This window comes from Taudactylus pleione, unplaced genomic scaffold, assembly GCF_031769625.1.
Source record: "Taudactylus pleione unplaced genomic scaffold, aTauple2 ptg000547l, whole genome shotgun sequence".
Taxonomy (NCBI): domain Eukaryota; kingdom Metazoa; phylum Chordata; class Amphibia; order Anura; family Myobatrachidae; genus Taudactylus; species Taudactylus pleione.
Genome location: NW_028284949.1, coordinates 3,346,510 through 3,367,594, shown reverse-complemented (window position 1 = coordinate 3,367,594; position 21,085 = coordinate 3,346,510). Strand labels below are relative to the sequence as shown.

Sequence of the window (21,085 nt, the reverse complement as noted above, 5' to 3'; positions counted from 1 at the left end):
CGCGATCGACAGGTCCACGTTATCAGCCTTGTCTCCGCCTTGTTTCTCTACCGGTTTGTTGATCTTTTTGCATTGAGTGGAATGGACCCAGGTATCTCTCTCGGCCACCTTCAAAGAGGTGGTACTCGTCAGCAACACCTGATATGGACCCTCCCAACGATCGGTCAAACAACCTGAATGCAAGAAATTTCTGATCATAACATTCTCCAGGTTCAACATCATGACAGTTAGTTTCAGGCATATCATGTGACAACAATTTCAGTTTCTGCTGTTGCTGTTTTAACTGTTTACTCATTGATTTAAGATACTTTACGGTTACCTCGTTGTTACCTTTCAAATCTTCCTGCGGACTTATAATAACAAATGAGGTTGTCTACCAAACAGTATTTCAAAGGGGGACAGATTTAGAGGAGGTCTAGGAGTGGTCCTTATGCAATGCAGGACCAACGGTAATGCTTCCGGCCATCCTAGTCCAGTCTCTGCCATGATTTTACTTAGTTTATTTTTAATAGTCCCATTCATCCTCTCTACCTTGGCACTAGCTTGCGGTCGGTAGGGGGTGTGAAGTCGACTATTAATACCCATCAGTTTACACATATTTTGAAAAACATCACCTGTGAAATGAGTACCCTTGTCACTCTCGATAATTTTAAGGATACCGTATCTGCATACAAACTCCTGTACAATTTTCTTGGCAGTAAATGCAGCAGTATTAGTGGCCGCTGGGTAGGCCTCAACCCAAATGGAAAACACATCAGTGCACACTAATACATACTTGAGATTCCTGCAGGGTGGTAATTGGATGAAATCAATTTGTATTACCTGGAAAGGTCCGTCAGTCGGTGGAATGTGAGATGGTTTGGTAGGGATCGTTTTCCCAATGTTTTTCCTCAAGCAGGTCAGACAGGACATTGCTCTCTTTTCCGCTTGAGAAGAGAAACCCGGTGCGCACCAGTATGCTCTCACCAATTTGCACATACCTTGCTTTCCCAAGTGAGTCAGACCGTGCGCTGCCTCAGCCAGGCTGGGGTAATATGCCTTGGGAGCTACTGGCTTACCTTGTCCGTCCCTCCAGAGTCCAGAGGACTCTTGCCCACATCCCTTGGACTTCCAGACTGACTTTTCCTGGGTAGAACACGTTTTGCATCTCAATTAATTTCAGCATATCAATTGTTTGAAAAGACATAGGCCCTCATACAGAGCCGTACGCTCTGAGCAGAGCGCACGCTCTGAATGAGGGCCGTCCTCCATAACTATGGAGCGTCCTCCTGGACGCTCGTATAGCTGTGGGTCACCACCCACAGCCTATACGAGCGTGCAGTTTGATGGCCGCGATGGTCTTGACCATCGCGACCATCGAAACTGCGTGCCGGAGCCTGCGGTTGAGGTTTTTAACCGCAAGGCCCGGAGTGATTTTGGCTCTATCAGAGCCAAAATCACTCCCACTGACATCACTAGTGATGTCAGTGGGCCGGCTTCTAACGGGAGGCGTTCCCTTAGGAACGCCCCCGTCAGGGAGGCACGCCCCCGGGACGCCCACCAAAGGGGATGTGCTGTCAATCAACATCCACAGCACGCCCCCTTTGATCAGACAGAACGAGCGAAGGACAGTCCTTCGCTCGTCGCGTCTGGCGCATGCTCACGACGGAGCTCCCTCCGTCGTGCGCATGCTCAGTGCAGAACATCGACCCACTTGCGAGCGGACAGCCGCTCGCGAGTGGGTCTGAATCAGGGCCTTAATTTGTTCTGTTAGTACATTCATTTTTAACCCTGCTGCCCATTTTGCAGCTTCATCTGCTCTGTTGTTGCCCAGTGACACCGGATCATCCTCACATGTATGGGCTTTACACTTAATTACTGCCACCATTTTGGGCAGTTGAATTGCTTTTAGTAATTGTTTTATATGTCTGGAATGTGCAACTGGTGTGCCTGCTGCTGTCCTAAAATTTCTCAGACGCCATAGAGCTCCGAAATCGTGTACCACTCTGAACGCATACCTAGAGTCAGTGTAAATGTTAGCAGATTTGCCTGCTGCCAATTCACATGCTCTTTTAAGTGCTACTAACTCCGCCACCTGGGCTGAGTGAGGAGGACCAAGGGGTCCAGCTTCTATGATGTCTGTGTCATTTACAACAGCATAACCTGTACATAATTCACCTGTGTCTGTTTGTCTATGACAACTCCCATCCATGTAAAATGTCACATCCACATTCTCTAAAGGTGTGTCACGTATGTCAGGTCTAGCAGTACAGGTCTGGTTCAGATATTCCATACAATCATGTGCATCACTATGTCCGCTGAACTCACTTCCCGCCAGCAACCCGTCTCCCTCCACCCTTTGTGCATCACATTGCACATATGGTAAATACGTTGCTGGGTTTAACGTACTGCATCGTTTAACAGTGATGTTTGCAGGGACTATTAGAGCTAGTTCTCACTTGGTAAATCTAGCCGAAGAGACGTGTCTGGTTTGGGCAGAGTTCAGCAGAGCAGATACAGCATGGGGAGTATAGACAATCATATCATGGCCTAGTACCACAACCTCACTCTTACTGACCAATAGAGCAGTTGCTGCTACACTTCTTAAACACGTTGGGAGTGATCTTGCCACAGTGTCCAATTGTGCACTGTAGTATGCTACGTGCCTACTGGCATCACCATGTTTTTGTGTGAGGACACCTGCTGCGCAACCATCGGCTTCCGTACAATACAAATCAAAAGGTTTTTCATAATCAGGTATTCCCAATGCAGGTGCTTTTGTCAGACTATCCTTAAGATTAAGGAAAGCCTGCTCTGATTCCTCTGTGTGTATGACACGGTCGGGCTTTGAGGAAGAGACTAAGGACCTCATTCAGAGTCGGTCGAAGCGGCCGCACGGTCGTACCCACCGATGTTCGCTATACTGCGCATGCGCAAAGTTCGCAATGCGCTTGCGCAAACTAGCCGCTACGATCAGAAATTTCTCTCTCCTTGAACACAGCCAGGTACATAGTTTGAGTGACAGATTGAGGCGTTTGTGGGTGGTAACAGGGGAAGGTGCTTGAAAACGGGGGAGTGGAGATCCGAACGCAGGCGTGCCTCATTATGCGAACAGCATTTTCTGGGAGTGCATAAATTACAAAGTAGTGTCATGGCACACGTGACATGGGAGGTTTTACACTGAAATGATCGTAGAGCTTAAGAGAGGGTCAGGTCAACCTTTAGCTCTACGTCCAGTTCCGATGGCTGTCGATGCTCGTGTTTAATCCTTATGTAGCCGGAGATGACGTGCTATGCGTACGACATGTGGGCGTATTTTTAGCGGTCCGACCGCATCAACCCCTTGGTCGACCAGCTAACGATCCGAACTTAGGGTCGCAACTTGCGAGGGAATCATTTGCATATCCGGCCTCTTTTTCTGTACGACCGTGCGGCCGCTTAGACCGACTCTGAATGAAGTCCTAAGTCCTGTAATGGCAAGGCCAAAATAGAAAAACCTGGGATCCACATTCTGCAGTATTCACACATTCCCAAGCAGGTACAAATTTGCTGTTGGTTCTGCGGCAGTGTCATGTTCTGTATGGCCTGGATTCGATCAGTAGTTCGATGTCGTAACCCCTGGGTTAGGCAATGTCCTAAGTATTTAACTCTGGCTTGGCACGGCTATAGTTTGTCCTTAGCAACCTTGTGTCCTGTTTTCGAGAGATGAAGCAACAAAAGTTTAGTATCATTTAAACATGACATAAACTAATCAGAACATAGCAATAAATCGTCTACATATTGTATTAGAACAGACCCATTGGCAGGTTGAAAAGATTGTAAACAGTCGTGCAAGGCCTGGGAAAAGATACTGGGGCTGTCTATGAAAACTTGGGGCAATCGTGTCCATGTGTATTGTACACCCCTGTATGTGAAAGCGAATATGTACTGACAGTCAGGATGAAGAGGCACAGAGAAGAAAACAGAACAGAGGTCAATGACAGTGAAGTGGGTTGCATTTGGCGGGATTTGCATGAGAATGACAGCTGGATTTGGCACTACGGGAAATTGGCTCTCTACCACCTTATTAACACCTCTAAGGCCTTGTACCAACCTATAACCCCTCCCACCACTCTTCTTTACCAGAAAGATGGGACTGTTGGCTACACTGTCTGTACGAACTAAGGGCCTGATTCAGAGCCGTTCGCTATTTGTGGTCGTTCGTTCAAAAACAAGGGGTGGCTATTCAAATGATCCGTTCGCAAATTGCAGTCTGTTCCCACCTCTAAGTCTGAACGAGCGAGCAAAACATACGCTCGTTTTTTTGATAAAAACGCCCCCTGGCCGCACGCACCATACGTCATGTCCGCTATTTATTAGATTAATCGAGTACATCGTACAGCGTATGAACTGCTCGCTATTCTTGTGGTTGGTTTTTGCTACCACAATCTTGCGAGCAGTTCTGGCTTTAAAATAACCCAGTGACGTGGTCAATGACGCTGCTGTATTAATTATGCACACCCATAAAACGCCCGTTTTGACCTTTAAGCACGCCTGCGTTCGGATCTCCACTCCCCATTTTCAAGCACCTTCCCCTGTTACCACCCACATACGCCTCATTCTGTCACTCAAAATAGCAGGCATTCGCTATATTGCGAGCACATGAATTTCGGCCGCACTGACTGGTTCGCGCATGCGTATAACGATCCGTACGCATGCGCAGATGTGCGAACATCGCTCGGAACGAGCGTACTGCCGCTAGCGAGTGGCTCTGAATGAGGGCCTAAAATTCCCTGTTGTAATAATCGCTCAATTATGGGATAAACCCCTATATCTACCTCCTGTTTTAGTGGGTACTGGGGAATTTTTGGAGCTTGCCTACCACTTTTTAAATTTACCATTATGGGACTTACGTTTGCCATTAATCCAGTGTCCTGTCCATCCTTGGTCCAAAGTGAATCTGGAATTTGGGATAATATTTGATCTACCTGAGATCGATTTTAACTTAAACCGGTAGAGTGGTACATTATCCTTTGGGGAGTGTCCAATATATCCCTCACCTCGTGCGCAACTCTCTTTGGGATATCTAAAAATACACCATCAGGGGTACAGTATATGACACATCCCATTTTACATAACAAATCCCTTCCCAGTAGGTTAGTAGGGGCTGCCGCTGCCAGCAGAAATGAATGCCTGGTATGCAATGGCCCGATAGTGACCTCTGCGGATTTTGTTAAAGGATAATGTTGCACTTTACCCGTTACGCCCATTGCTGGTACTGTCTCGTTGGTTACCTGTAAATTTACGGGAGATTTTATCACTGACCTGGTCGCCCGTGTGTCTACAAGAAAAGGATATTTAGTACCAGCTACATCAACCATCATTACCGGTTCTTCCCTGGTACTTCCCGTTAACCTGACTATCTGTAGACTACAGGTATGACCTAACCCCTAGCGTTGGCTCCCACTCTCCAATAAAGTACAGTTCTTACTTACATGTCCTGGCTGGTTGCAATTAAAACACTTTCGTGGGTGGGGTGGATGAAAGGATTGTTGTGTGGGTTGAGCAGGAGGGAAAGGTGGTGGGTATGGGTAAGGATATTGAGGGAGAGGATATTGTGGGAAATATGGGGTTTGTGGATAGTACGGGAATTGTGGTTGTGTGTGATAAGTGGGGTAAGGCTGTGTTTGCGGTGGTGTAGGATTAGTGAGGACGTGTAACTGTTCAGGTGCAGGTGTGGATGCTGGCTGTGATGTTACCGTCATTCCTTCTAGAGCTTGAATACTGACAGCCATTAGATTCTCACTCTGGGTCTCTCTCTTTTTAGAGATGTTCTTGTCATGTTCAATTGCGGATTCTATGAGGGTGTCTACAGTGACTCCCCTCCAGCCAGGCTGTGAGGTCTGAACCCGGATCTTTAGGTTCTCTTTAAAACCATCCATGAGTACAGTGACAATCATTCCCCTGTGGTGAGTGCTACCTTTAATATCTTCTAACCCAGTGTACTGGGTGATAGCCTGCAGAGCCCGGTTACAATAATCTTCTGCAGATTCACTGTCTTTTTGTTTTATGGTGAAAATTTTGCTCCAGTTAACTACTACTGGAAAATATATCCCTAATTGAGTTACAATACGGGAAATGTTACCTTGGTTAATTTCGTCTGTTAAGGGAACACCTCCATCCAATACACAATCCGTGATAAATTTTGTCACGTCGGTATTGCGTGGTAGACAGGCCCTTAACACCACTCGCCAATCTTTATTGGTTGGCTCGGGAGAACTACCCAAATTTTTCAAAAATCTTTGACATTTGGCTAATTCCTTTTTGGGATCGGGGAAATCATTCATTATGTAATTTAGCTCCGCTCTTGTCCAAGGACAATGCATTACTACTTCCCTTGTGGGCACTACTCCGTTCGCATCTGCATTCCCATTCGGAACAGTTGTTGTCTAGATGGGATGCAGACCGGCCGCACTGCTACTTTTGACCTTATTACCTGGCTGGGGGTTTAGTCTATTACTGCTACGTATAGGGTTAACAACTTCCTCTATGGGTGCAGTGGATGTTAACACTTCCTGTACTATCACTGATGAAGATGGTGGCACCACTTGTGCTTGCCGTGGTAGAGCATCTAACATGTGTACAGCATGGGAAATGGCAGACATAACAATAGGCTCATTATCCACATCATAAACATTTTCCTTATGGTTACTTAAGAGAGGGTACAAATTACTTGTTACATTTTTATGGGTTTTTTCAACAACTGTACCTGCACCCCCGTCCGCATAGGGTGTACTTTCTGGTAATGCGTTCGCAACGCTAGTTTGCGTCGCTTGCACACCTTTAAGCCACGCATCCCCTTCATGCTGCCACAATTTTAAACATTCATTATATTTTACCTTTTTCACTCGAGAACACACCAGACTGATGTGGTCTCGGACATTGTTCAATACATCCTTATGAAAACTACCAATTCTGGGAAACGGTCTTACACTCTTTATCGTCATCTTAAACCATACATCACAGTACCTAATTGCATAAGCACCATACTTAGTATGCATTATACGGCATGCCGATCCAAGCGGCACTTCCATTAGCAGCACATCATTGTCTAACATCTCTACTGTTTGCGTGGCTCCCACCCTGGGACAACTCCTACGTTTTTCAATAAAAATTTAAACTGGTGAAAGACAGTCAAGATACTTTCACTTACCTGTGGACGTCTTGGAAAAATGGCGTATCCACAAACCCTATGGAAGACCTCTAGACACCTCCACTCACCTATGGAAGAAAAGCTGCTCCCACGCAGAAATCCCTTTTTGACTACCTTTCAACCGCTAGGGGGCCATATTATACCCTTTGTTTTCAAGTTGATTTCGTCCACCCTCTCACCAGTTCACAATCACAGTTTAGCCAAAACTATGCGGTTCAATTACAGTGCTCAAATAAGCCTAACCGATTACTGAATACTGCAATCACACTGAGAGCCGAACCCTAACAAAAATAACAACCCATACACCTGCTTTGTGTAAAGTAAACGGTAAGCTGCTACCGAGTTGCTAGGCTGCTCGTTACGCCTAGCACTTAAGGGTCCTGCGATACCCTTAACATTTAGGACCCGTGTTACACCCTAAACAAATACTCAGTTACACACTTTTTTCCTGCGCAGAAAAATACACGTTAACCCAGTTATTGGAAACAATAGATAATGTAATCTCAACGGCTTTGTTTAAAACATGTGGCAGCAAGACCGGAAATACGGATACGCTATTGTGCGAATAGTCGCATACACAATAATGTGACTACTACACAACGATATTATGACTCTTACGCTATATTGCAACTTAGCTGCATGCGACTACCCCTTTTTAACACATAAAACAAAAACGGAAAAAAAACCTATCGACGAAGGAAAATAAACTTTTTCCTCCCCCGTCCCTGGATTCTCAATCAGCGTTCCTAAAGTCACAGTAACAGATAGCGCACTCTCAGCAACAACGGTGGTAACAGATTCCGAATGCACAATGCTTTCTCCTGTCAGGTGCCTCCACCCTTTTGCTGAGAGTTCGATACCGAGTGTTACAGACAGGTTTGCGTGATTAGCACTGCGAGCCCCCAACTAACGATACTGGGTTTAAACCTCTATACGATCCTGCCTATACCTTCTAAACCTCTATACGATCCTGCCTATACCTTCTAAATCCTGCCTATACCTTCTAGAATTATCGCTATTTAGCGTAATGAGTCATACAGTAAATAAATGCCTTCAGACTTTGAATGTGTTTCCAAAGCACAAAAGGTTATTATTCAACATAAAAACAGTAGGTTACACGCTGTGATCTAAAGACAATTTAGCGCAAATAAATCATACAGACCCAAGGTACAGTTATTACATACTCACGCGCTCTGGGACCAGATACCGGTATCAACAAGAAACCTCCGTCAACAGCATCAGCAAGAAGACTCCCGTTTGGGATCTGAGAGCACATATATACCCTTACAGGGATAGGCAATACAATAGGCAAGTTTGGTATGATTCCATTGGTTCTCCGTCACGGTGCTTCTGTTACAGGACATTTAACAGGTCGATTCAAATGGACACAGGTCAGCCTCCAACAGCCTTTCGTCTCCTTTTTCCCGCTGCATGCAAATCTAAGCTGCTAATATTACATAGTACATTTTAACTGTCTACAGTCCTTAAGTTGCAAATGCATGTTGCAATCTTCTGATGACACCGGAAAGCTGTTGCCACAGAGTAGATCAGTACAACACCAAACACGGTTTGCTTATCATGTACTAAACCTTAGATATCAAATAATCTTTATTTCACAACATTAGTAATAAATGAATAAACCTTAGATATTACACTTTGGAGCTATGGAACCTCTTATGTAAGTGTGCAGTGTATGAGTATTAGGGGTTTGGGAAAGGATGCTAGTTAAAGTTCATCATGGTACATGTTTTGCAGGGTTGATCCCTTTGTATGTTTTAGTGACTGTCTGTATTTATGTAGTGAGGACTTTTAATTTGGGGAAGATGCGTACGCATGAAGCTAATAAACAGCGTTCGTACGCAGGTTATTATGCAGTCGCTAATGTGCGTATGGTGTTAACAGTGCAACTGTGCGTATTTAATGTGTGTATGGGGTATGGTGAGATATGCGATCGCATGATGCTAATAATATGCGATCGCTTGATGCTAATAATAGCATCGCCGTATGTATGGATGCTGTATGAGTGTGACAGGTATATGGGGGTGCTGTATGAGTGTGACAGGTATATAGGGGTGCTGTATGAGTGTGACAGGTATATGGGGGTGTTGTATGAGGACAGGTATATGGGGGTGCTGTATGAGTGAGACAGGTATATGGGAGTGCTGAATGAGTGGGACAAGTATATGGGGGTGCTGTATGAGTGGGACAGGTATATGGGGGTGTTGTATGAGGACAGGTATATGGGGGTGCTGTATGAGTGGGACAGGTATATGGGGGTGCTGTATGAGTGGGACAGGTATATGGGAGTGCTGAATGAGTGTGACAGGTATATGGGGGTGCTGTATGAGTGTGACAGGTATATGGAGGTGCTGTATGAGTGTGACAGATATATGGGGGTGCTGTATGAGCGTGACAGATATATGGGGGTGCTGTATGAGCGTGACAGGTATATGGGGGTGCTGTATGTGTGTGACAGGTATATGGGGGTGCTGTATGAGTGTGACAGATATATGGGGGTGCTGTATGAGTGTGACAGGTATATGGGGGTGCTATATAAGTGGGATAGGTATATGGGGGTGCTATATAAGTGGGATAGGTATATGGGGGTGCTGTATGAGTAGGACATGTATATGGGGGTGCTGTATGAGTGTGACAAGTATATGGGGGTGCTGTATGAGTGAGACAGGTATATGGGGGTGCTGTATGAGTGTGACAGGTATTTGAGGGTGCTGTATGAGTGTGACAGGTATATGGGGGTGCTATATAAGTGAGATAGGTATATGGGGGTGCTATATAAGTGGGATAGGTATATGGGGGTGCTGTATGAGTGGGACATGTATATGGGGGTGCTATATGAGTGGGACAGGTATATGGGGTGCTGTATGAGTGGGACAGGTATATGGGGGTGCTGTATGAGTGGGACAGGTATATGGGGGTGCTGTATGAGTGACAGGTATATGTGGGTGCTGTATGAGGACAGGTATATGGGGATGCTGTATGAGTGGGACAGGTATATGGGGGTGCTGTATGAATGGGACAGGTATATAAGGGTGCTGTATGAGTGGGACAGGTATATGGGGGTGCTGTATGAGGGGCAGGTATATGGGGGTGCTGTATGAGTGTGACAGGTATATGGGGGTGCTGTATGAGTGGGACATGTGTTTTTAAGATTGCAGGTTGATGTTAGAGCTTTTAAATGACACAAACATATAAACTTTTTAGACATTTTATGTACCCCCAATTTAAAAAGAACAATTACTTTGCCAAAAAACACTTTCTATCATTAGGTCAGTGTGTTAGAAACATGCGTATGGGGGGCGTGGCCTGGCTGGTCTAGGGAACAGATGTAAGTCACATCGGCTCCTGAGCTACAGAGTCAAATTGACCCGCTGTTGACATCCCCCTGGACTCGAGGGGTGTCCACCACCCCCAGACGCCCACCTGAGACCAGAGGAACTGGGCTCAGCAGAGTCGGGAACCACTTTGTGTGATTTTGCGGTCTGCGGCCTAACTGCTCCCTCAAGGCCTGGGACTCAATTTCTCACCTAACCCAGAGAGAGGCTCCGGCACCCTGCTAGCCACCCTTCCCACATCGTGTACCCCTGGTGGTTCCTTGCAGTTCCCGTGGACCCCTGGCTGCCTACACTTACCTTGGTGGAGAGGAGTGACCCCAGACTGGTCCTCCTGGCCGCGATCTCCGCCTGCCCTCGAACGCGGCCTCCGGCTCCCTGCTGCTGCCGCCGCTGCTTCCGGATATCCTGCTCCTCGCCGCTTCCTCTCTGACGTGGACGCCAGGTCCCGGCCGCCGCCACCGCCCGGCTGCTGGACTGGGGACGCTGAATCCGGGTCTCTCCCTTCTCACCGCCCGCCCTCGAGTGCGGCTTCTGGCTTTGTGCTGCTGCTGTCCGGCTGAGATCACTGCTCCTGGCTCCCCCGTGTCGCACCGCTCGCTCTCGGAGGCGGCTTCCGGATCCCTGTTATTGCCGCTCAGTTGAGGCTGCGACTGTCTGTCTCCTGCATCAAGTCACCCTCCCTTGGAAGCGGCATCCGACTCCCTGCTGCTACCGCCTGGCTGCTCAGCTGGGACTGCTGCCGGCATCTCTGGGTAGATTAGAGGCAGTACATTTAGTGTTGCCCTTGTGTCCTGCACCCAGTCGTGAAGTTAACTGGGCACGACCTTGAGACAACTGATGGCTGCTGGAGGGGTCCGGATGGGATGCTCCTGAGGTCCTGCTGGTTCCCTGACACCACTGGTGAGTGTTAATGCTCCATTGCTCTGGTGTTTTCAATTACTAATATCTCAGCCAGCTGTTCATTCCAGGGGAATTAAATACCAGCTTCTCTCAAGTCTCCCAATTCTACTTCTCCCTAATTGAGGATTTGGTGCCACCTTGTGGTATACAGCTATAACCACAATTTATACATTCTACAAGTCCTCCCTTACTAATACCAATCACTCCCATTTAAAATATTGAAGGTTTTCTTTTGGCTATACATACCTCATATACTTCTATATTAATATACGGAATTACTCGAGACTCTGATACTAGCTTCATTGAAAATGTGATATTGGCTTTCAACATGAATACCTAGCCAGCCGCCTCGGGGGTTCTGTGCTCATTTGCAGTCTCTCTATGTGACGTCTTTTTAAGTATTACATTCCGCATGCTCACTTTGCCTTCATATTATTTTATCATCTCTGATCATGGGCAAAGATAAAAAATCTGCTCAAAAGAGGGAGGACCCTCGTCCCCGAAATTATTCCTCTCAATCGGACCTGAGACCCTTCCTTCTCCCTACCCCCTCCAAAGAAGTTCCTGCACTCAATCCATCTGATTCGCTTTCAAATTCGTCTAACCCGCCAAGCCCTTCCTCAGTTGAGGATTCCGCCCTTCAATCCTCTTCCAAACTGGGCAGCGAGATTAAAGAAATCTTGACATACATCAAGATACTGCCTCCAAACAGGACCTACAAACTACCATCAGGCAGGAAATGGCGTCTGTTAAACGGGACTTGTCTTTACTTTCAGATCATCTCACGTCATTGGAAGAGACTCAAGAATCTACGGACACAACACTATCTAAGTTGACAGATATCATCTCATCACAGTCCGCTGAACTGCAATCTCTAAAATCCAGGGTGGGTGATCTAGATAACAGAGGGAGACGAAATAACATCCGCATCAGAGGCCTTCCCGAAGATGTCCAACCTCCTAACATTATCGACGCCCTCACTAAAATTTTCAATGAAATCCTCGGCCATGACCCGCATGATAAAATTGTTTTCGACAGAGCTCATCGGGCTTTACGTCCCCGAGGTCTTTCATCTGATAAGCCAAGGGATGTAATCTGTCGCTTGCACTATTTTTCCCAAAAAGATGAGATTATGCGTAAAGTCAGGCAATTGGAGGGTGTCGACTTCAATGGAGAGACTATCCACATATATCAAGACTTATCTTGGCATACCCTTCAACTTCGCAGAGCCTTAAAACCGCTAACTGACGAACTCCGCAAGAGGCAATTGAAATACTGATGGGGCTTTCCGTTTCATCTTCAGGTTACTTTCTCCGGTAAAACACATCTTCTTCATACTCCCTCAGATCTTCCAGTGTTCTGCTCTATGCTAGGACTACCACTTGTTGAAACGCCTGAATGGAAAGATCCTCTGGCCCAATTTGTCTTACCTCCCCGCTCAGAGGCCCACCCTTCTTGGCGTTCGGTTCAACATTCCAGAAGACGATTGAAAACTCATCCTCATCCGCCTGAATTGGAGGACACTTGAGGTTTTTTCCTGATAGTATATTTTTGCTACAAGCTTAATGTTTTCTACTATGTTCAGATTTATTATCATATTCATACCCTAGAAAATAATTTTGGATGTAATATCTAAATTTGTGATTTATTTTGATCACACTGACTATGCCAATATGGTCTTGTAGGTCTCGATTATTTGTTTCTGGTTCTACATTTCGGAGACGATTGATTACCCTCACTGTAGTTACATGTTTTCATGTTCTAATCCCAATCTTACTAACATTTTCTAGTTTATAGATATTTAGTATCCGCAATTGTCTTTTCTATTGCCAAGATGTCACTGTTTAAATGTATCTTTGTTTTATATTAAGACTGCGTTTGACTATGACCCCCTATGACCCCCAACCCGCTATCTATGTTACCATTTACTGAGATATTGGTTTATTATAAATTTTCCACTGTCTCAGACGCGGGAATTCTAATGTTCTTGATGTTGTATAATGTTGTATTTTTTTGCTTTCTTGTTTTTTCTCTTTTTTTTGTCTTCTTTTGCCTTTCGTTTTCCCCTGCTTTTCTTTCCCTCTCTTTCTCCCAGGGACCACTACCATACTTCCCTACAAATCTTCTCAAATGACTACAGCTGCCAAGCTTATTGTTTCCTCCATTAATGCTCGAGGTCTAAATATCCCTGAAAAAAGATCTAAGCTTTTACGCTCTTTATGGGCAGATAAAGTCGACGTAGCTATGATTCAGGAAACTCATTTTAAATCTGGGGTTCGTTCCCCTTCCCTTCTTGACCGTCATTATCCTACGGTGTTCTTTAGTAATAGTCCTGAAGGGAAATCTAAGGGAGTTGCGATTCTTTTTTCAAAACGATTACCCATTTCCGATGTTAAAACTTATAAGCTGATTCCAGATAGAGTACTTGTAATTACTTGTCAACTTTTTCACCAGGACTTTACGTTTATTAATGTATATGCCCCTAATCAGGCACAACATAGCTTTCTGAAATCTGTTCTAGACCAGCTTGATTCTCGGTTAAAGGGTATTATAATTTTAGGGGGAGACCTTAACTGGACTATGGATCCTATACTTGATGTTTCTTCTAATTCCCCTCGTTTCTCACAGGCTAAGTATAGACAGGTTAAACAGAGTTTCCATGATCACCAGCTGGCCGACTCCTGGAGAATTTTGCATCCCACAGGTCGTGACTATTCATTCTATTCCAACCCCCACAAGACATACTCTCGTTTGGATTATTTATTTTTGAGTCACAGACATCTCCATTTGCTCGCTGACGCCAATATTGGTCCCATCACGTGGTCGGATCATGCCCCTGTTTCTTTAACATTGACATTACCTGGGTTTTCTCTCGGTCAGTGGTCTTGGCGGCTTAATGAATCCCTATTACAAGATCCCTATTGTAAGACAGAAGTTGACACGGCTCTCTCGGACTATCTTGCCTTTAATGTAACTCACGAAGTTTCACGGGTTACTATCTGGGAATCTCATAAATGTGTAATTAGAGGCAAATTTATTCAACTCGGCTCTTACATTAAGAAACGGAAACCTGCACAGATCTCGACTTTACTCCAGCATATCAATCTACTGGAGACTTCACATAAATCATCTCTATCTGGCGATATTTATTTGAAATTGTCGGAGGCTCGTGCGAAACTTAATAGGTTACTTTCCGACAACATAAAGTTATCTTTACGGAAATGTAGGAGCCGGTTTTATCAGTGGGGTAATAAGCCAGGGAAGCTTCTAGCACGGGCTTTGAGGACTCAGCGAGCTTCTGGATTTATCTCAACTATTAAAGATAGTTCAGGCTCTTCGCATTCATTGTCATCTAAAATTGCTTCCTGTTTTCGACAATATTATTCGACTCTCTATAACCTGGCGGGTTCCTCTTCTACATCATCACCTCCTGTTTCTTCCCATGACATATTAAACTACCTCTCCACAGCCACCTTTCCCACCTTGTCTCCTTCAGATAGAGACGCCCTAGAGCTTCCCTTCACAATGAAAGAACTCGATTCTGTCTTATCTTCTTCCCCTTCAGGTAAAAGCCCGGGCCCAGATGGTCTAACCACCGCATACTATAACACTTTTAAGGATAAATTCGCCCCTATGCTTTTAAATGCCTTTAACACAATTTCCGCAGACTCTCAGTTTTCTAGACAATCTTTAGAAGTATATATTTCTGTAATCCCTAAATCAGGCAAGGACCCCTCCCTGTGTCCGAGCTACAGACCCATTTCACTCCTTAACGTTGATCTTAAATTATACGCCAAACTCATAGCCAATAGATTACATCCACTTCTCCCACAATTGGTTCACAATGATCAAGTAGGGTTTGTCAGGGGCAGAGAAGCTCGTGATAATACAACTAAAATTCTCAACCTGATTCAGTTAGTGTCTCAGACAAATGTACCTACCATTCTTCTATCAACTGACGCTGAAAAAGCGTTTGATAGGATTAGTTGGCTATTTATGAGATCTGTTCTCGGACACGTGGGATTGGGTCCTCTCGCTATACAGAGGGTTTTAGCCCTATATGAGTCTCCATCAGCTAGAGTGAGGGTCAATGGCACCTTATCAGATCCCTTTTTAATAAGTAATGGCACTCGACAGGGATGCCCACTATCCCCGCTAATCTTTGTGCTTTGCATGGAAGCCTTGGCGAGGTCTATTAGAATCAACCCTCATATTTCAGGCGTTCAGGTTGGCGGGATAGAATATAAACTCGCATTATTTGCTGATCATCTCCTAGCTATTATTTCTCAACCGGTCATATCTTTACCACACTTGATGTTGGAATTTGAAAAGTTCGGGAAATTATCCAATTTTAAAATGAATTTTTCAAAATCCAGTGCCCTTAATTTATCTGCCCCCTCCCCTACAATAGCGAGTTTACAAGGTTCCTTCCCATTTACCTGGCACCCGTCCCATATCACATATTTAGGGATTAAACTTACTAGAAATTTGTCACAATTATTCCAAACAAATTTTCTTCCCTTTCTTTCCTCGATCCGCTCGGATTATTCCCAATGGCACCTGAAGCAGCTTTTGTGGTTGGGAAAGATTAATGTGGTGAAGATGAATACACTACCCAAACTGCTCTATGTTCTCCAGACGTTGCCAATTGCTGTTCCGGAATCTTGGTTCCGATCACTCACTTTACTGATCCGTCAATTTATTTGGTCCCGAAAGAGACCTAGAATCAGACGTGACTTACTACTTTCTTAAAACCCACATTAGCTCTATTTATATTACCGTTATGGAAACACAATATAAGATTTTAATGCGATGGTATCGTCATCCTGTCATATTGCATTCCATGTTCCCATCAGTTCCCAATACTTGTTGGAGATGCTCTTCCGCTGTAGGTTCTCTCCGACATATTTGGTGGGATTGTCCTTCACTATCAAATTTTTGGTCCGATGTTATCTGTATCTCTCAACAAATTTTAGGCTTTCCCATTCCCACAGGCCCTGAATTTTGGTTAATTAACCATTCGTCGGTCCCACTATCCCAGTTCAAGAAATCCCTGCTTCGCCATCTGAGTAACGCAGCTCGTGCTGTGATACCTGTACTCTGGAGATCTACTACTCCTCCTACACGTAAAGACTGGTTTTGTAGGCTTGATTATTTTATGTCAATGGAGGATATTTTATATTCCTCTCTAGATAAGCCCTCTGACTTTGCCAATACCTGGTCGCCTTGGCTAGACTATAAGTCTTCAGATACATATAGGAATTATATGTCTTCCACCTCATCCACAACATAAATTATGATCCTTAGAGTAACAACTATTATTACTCTTATACACACGATAGTCCCTCTTTTTCTTCTTTCTTCTCCTCCCTTCCCTTCTCTGCTTTTCTATTCTTGTCCTTCTCTTTCTCTCTGTTTTTCGATTTTCTTTATTTATTTTTTGATATAAGATTGTGTTATTTGTGCTATTAGCCTGATTTTCTAAGAAAACGAATATTTAATTAATTAATTATTATCTGCTTCGGGTTTATCAGATGTGAAATGTTTATATCACTTGTAATATTTTTTTCCTAAATATTCTAATAAAAACAGAATATACAAAAAAAGAAACATGCGTATAACAGCCATTTGACAAATTTTAAGAACCCCAAATACTTTCAATAGGGCCACTAATCATATTGTTATCCTATATCCATTTGCCTTTTATTGGGGTACAGGCACATTTCCCCATATTACCTATACTTATCGCTTCAAAATGTACAAAAAATAATATCGCGAATACCGCATTCTGGCTTTTGTAATAGGATTGCAGGAAATAGTGAACGCGCATAGCCATGATGAGCAGTAATAACCCGCAAAGGATGTGATAACGTAACATATTTTAAATTATCGCATTATTATTGCGGCTAATTGAATTCCCCCCTATGTTCAATTTCTTTTCCTTCCATATATGTTATATACATGTTATATTATATTATATAAAATAAAGCAGGTGGGCTATTGGCTTGGAATCTGCCTGGTCATTGGGTCCGTATAAGAATTAAATTCATTCTAGACAGTCAGAGTCTTATTAATCCTAACTGTATCATTTTGGTTCTGCACCAATGTCCATCACTCTGACTCACCTGTATCGTCTTTCCTGTCTGGTCCCAACATACCCTCTACATATAAGAGCATTGCCTGAGTGTCCCATGGACCATGTGGGAGGTGAAATATGTAATTGTACAACTCCCTAAAGGCACGACTCCAGGCCCTGATGTTGTATAAACCATTTCTATATCACATTTTGTGTGGAATTAGCTCCCACCCTCCTCGACCTTTAAGATGAGACTGTCTCATTATATGATACGGCATGTATGAGAGATTATAGCCAGTGTTTTTTTTCTAGGGATATACAATTCATTTTTATTGGTTTATTACTGTATTTTATGTCATATGTTTAATACCCGATATGAATCTATCCCTGTGACAGACGAGCAGTCTTCCCAGCACTACTGATATTTTCTCTCCTCAGTTGTTTTTATCTTTTGACCAACTTCGGGTAAATCAGGCCGTACCTTCAGTTTATGAATTCGGTAAGAGAGGCACATAAAACCACCAATATCTTACACCTGCCTCCCGCACGACCTCTGAGTTAGTTGTCTTGCCATAAATCCAGGGGGAGGCAATTGTATATTGGAATCTTTTTTTCACAGCCTGTTTTGATTAGGATTACTGTGGTACAACTACAATAGGAGGCAGACCTTTGTTGCAGCTACATCACCAAGCAGTGGGATTGTATATCATGTCTTATCGCGTCTTGACATGTGCTAAGCATGCTGAAATGCAGAGTAAGTTCCTTTTAATGGGCTTTATCCTGCTCCTGTTAGGTTCCATGAAATGTGGCCAATGTCCTTGAAGTTTTGCTTGGAGGCTGTGCAACCTGGTGGTGGGCATATTCCATGGTTTTTGGGGTTGCCCATTATATATATCCATTTTGGGTGGAGGTTTTTAAGTAAATTTCTTCTTGAAAATCCCTGTCCTCCCTGACCTGACACTGGCCTGGTTATACTGGTATCCCCTGCCTGTTCCCAAGTTTGATCGTTATGTATTGGGTCATATTTTACTAGCCAATCAGGCTACTATAGCCCACAAATGGAAATCCTCTGCCCCCTCCCCTTCTATTGATACGGTAATCTCCAAAGTTCAGTATCATTTTTAAATTTAAACCCTACAGGTATCATATTCTATCTTGGCCTCATCACCGATGGCACTTACCTGTCACTCATGTGGAGCACTGGCCTCTCGCTTGCAGTGTAGCCCTCCCTTTCTCCTCCTTACTACCTCCTCTCGCTTGCAGTGTAGCCCTCCCTCTCTCCACTTGCAGTGTAGCCTTCCCTCTCTCCTTACTACCTCCATAAAGATGTCATTATTGTACTTGTTTTTGTTGTGGGGAAAAAAGAGTTAAGTAGAATTTCTGGAATGTCAGGGACTGGCCAATTTTACTTATTGTGTGTTAAAGCCATCACATAATGTCTGAGCTGGAGGTATAAATACAATTGTTATGTTCCATCTTATTGTGGTGACTGTTGTAATACATACGGCCCAAGCATAAGTCCTTTATATGTATTTTGCAATAGCAGAAATTGTATTCTCTTTGTGATTTTATTTCCATACATTTATTTTATTCTCAACAGACGGCTGCAATGTCAGAAATAGTGTTGGGAGAAATCTAATTTTATCTCCATATTGTAAATTAGAAGATAATGACATCGCACAAGATTCCTGAGAAAACCCCATTACCCCAACTCTACACAAACCGGATACAGCTCACACTGGTGGTAAATGGTCTACATGTCCTGAGTGTGGGAAATGTTTTGCACAGAAATCAAAAGTTGCCATACACCAAAGAGTACACACAGGCGAGAGACCATTTCCATGTTCTGAGTGTGGGAAGTGTTTTTCACAGAACTCAGGTCTTGTTTCACATTATAGAACTCACACGGGTGAGAAGCCGTTTTTATGTTCAGAATGTGAGAAATGTTTTACAAACAAATCAAGTCTTATTACTCTTCAGAGAACTCACATGTGTGCAAAGCCATTTACATGTTCTGAAAGCTTTTCTTTTTCTACATCAGAAACTGCACACAGGTGAGAAGCCGTTAACATGTTCTGAGTGTGGGAAATGTTTTAATTACAAAGGAAGTCTTTCTAGACATCAGAATCTGCACACAGGTGAAAATACATTTACATGCTCTGAATGTGGGAAATGTTTTACAACTAGATCAGATTTTGTTAATCATCAGAGAACTCGCACAGGTGAGAGGCCGTTTCCTCTTAGTGTGGGAAACATTTTAAATGCAGTTCTGCTTTTATTGATTATAAGTGATCTCATGCAGGTGAGAAGCCAGTTCCATGTTCCTAATGTGAGAAACGTTTTAGAAACAAATCAGATCTTATCAACCATCAGAGAAGTCACATGGGTGAGAAGCCATTTTCATGCTCTGACTGTTGGAAATGTTATGCAACTAAATCAAGTCTTGTGAAACATCGGAGACTTCACGAAGGTGGGAAGACAATTCTGTGATCTTATGGAAAGTTATAAAATGGAATTCACACAAGTGGACGAGTACAGAGAAAGATGATGTATCTATTTGGATTGTGAAATAGGTAAACAAGGGATGTGTAGGGGAGGTTGAATTAAAGACTTTGCATGGTATGTCCTGTAATTTATTTTTATTTTTTTACAGGTGAAATACCCAGGGCTAGTTGTCCTTGGGGGGGGGGGGGCATTGTTTTTTGGAATCCCCACTTCTCTAGGGGTTCCAGCAGTCTAGGGCTGGTTGACGTTATGGCAGACAGGCCCCACGCTATGTGTCTCCGTGGTATATTGACAACTGCTCTGGCTGTTACAGCCTAGTGCTAGTTAGAAAAAAATTAGGGGGACTCCACACAATTTGTGTCCCCTATTTTTCACTACAGCTCTAGGCTAAGGGCTGTGAATACTTATGTACATGTGATTTCTTAGTTGTTTTTTTTTTATTAAATTTGCAAAAATCTCAAAAAAAACTTTTTACATGTTGTTTTTATGGGGTATTGTGTGTAGAATTTTGAGGACAAAAATAAATTTATTCCAGTTTGGAATAAGGCTGTAACATAACAAAATGTGGAAAAAGTGAAGCGCTGTGAATACTTTCCGGATGCACTTTAGGTTGTGGGATGCAAATTATTTCATAATTCTGGAGAGCAGTTTTCAAAAGTTTCAGTATTAAACTCAGATTCAGAGCCAGACGCTATTTGCGGTCGTTCGTTCACAAAAAAGGGGCTATTCTTGTGGCTGGTTTTTCCTACCGCTATATTGCGAGCAGTTCTGGCTTTAAAACAACCAAGTGACGTGGTCAATGACACTGCTGTATTAATTATGCACACCCATAAAACGCCCGTTTTGACCTTTAAGCACGCCTGCGTTCTGAATTCCACTCCCCGTTTTCAAGCACCTTCCCCTGTTACCACCCACATACGCCTCCTCCTGTCACTCAAAATAGCAGGCATTCGCTATATAGCGAACAAACGATTTTCGTCCGCACTGACTGGTTCGCGCATGTGTATTACAAACCGTACGCATGCGCAGATGTGCGAACATCGCTCGGAACGAGCGAACGGCCGCTTACAAGCGGTTCTG

The 21,085-nt window shown here is 43.9% G+C and overlaps 1 pseudogene; it reads left to right on the top strand.

The window, feature by feature from the left end:
* The window catches only part of LOC148500786 (uncharacterized), an 89,100-nt pseudogene extending 69,110 nt beyond the window's left edge, over window positions 1-19,990 (top strand).
* Window positions 19,991-21,085: the final 1,095 nt, after the last annotated feature.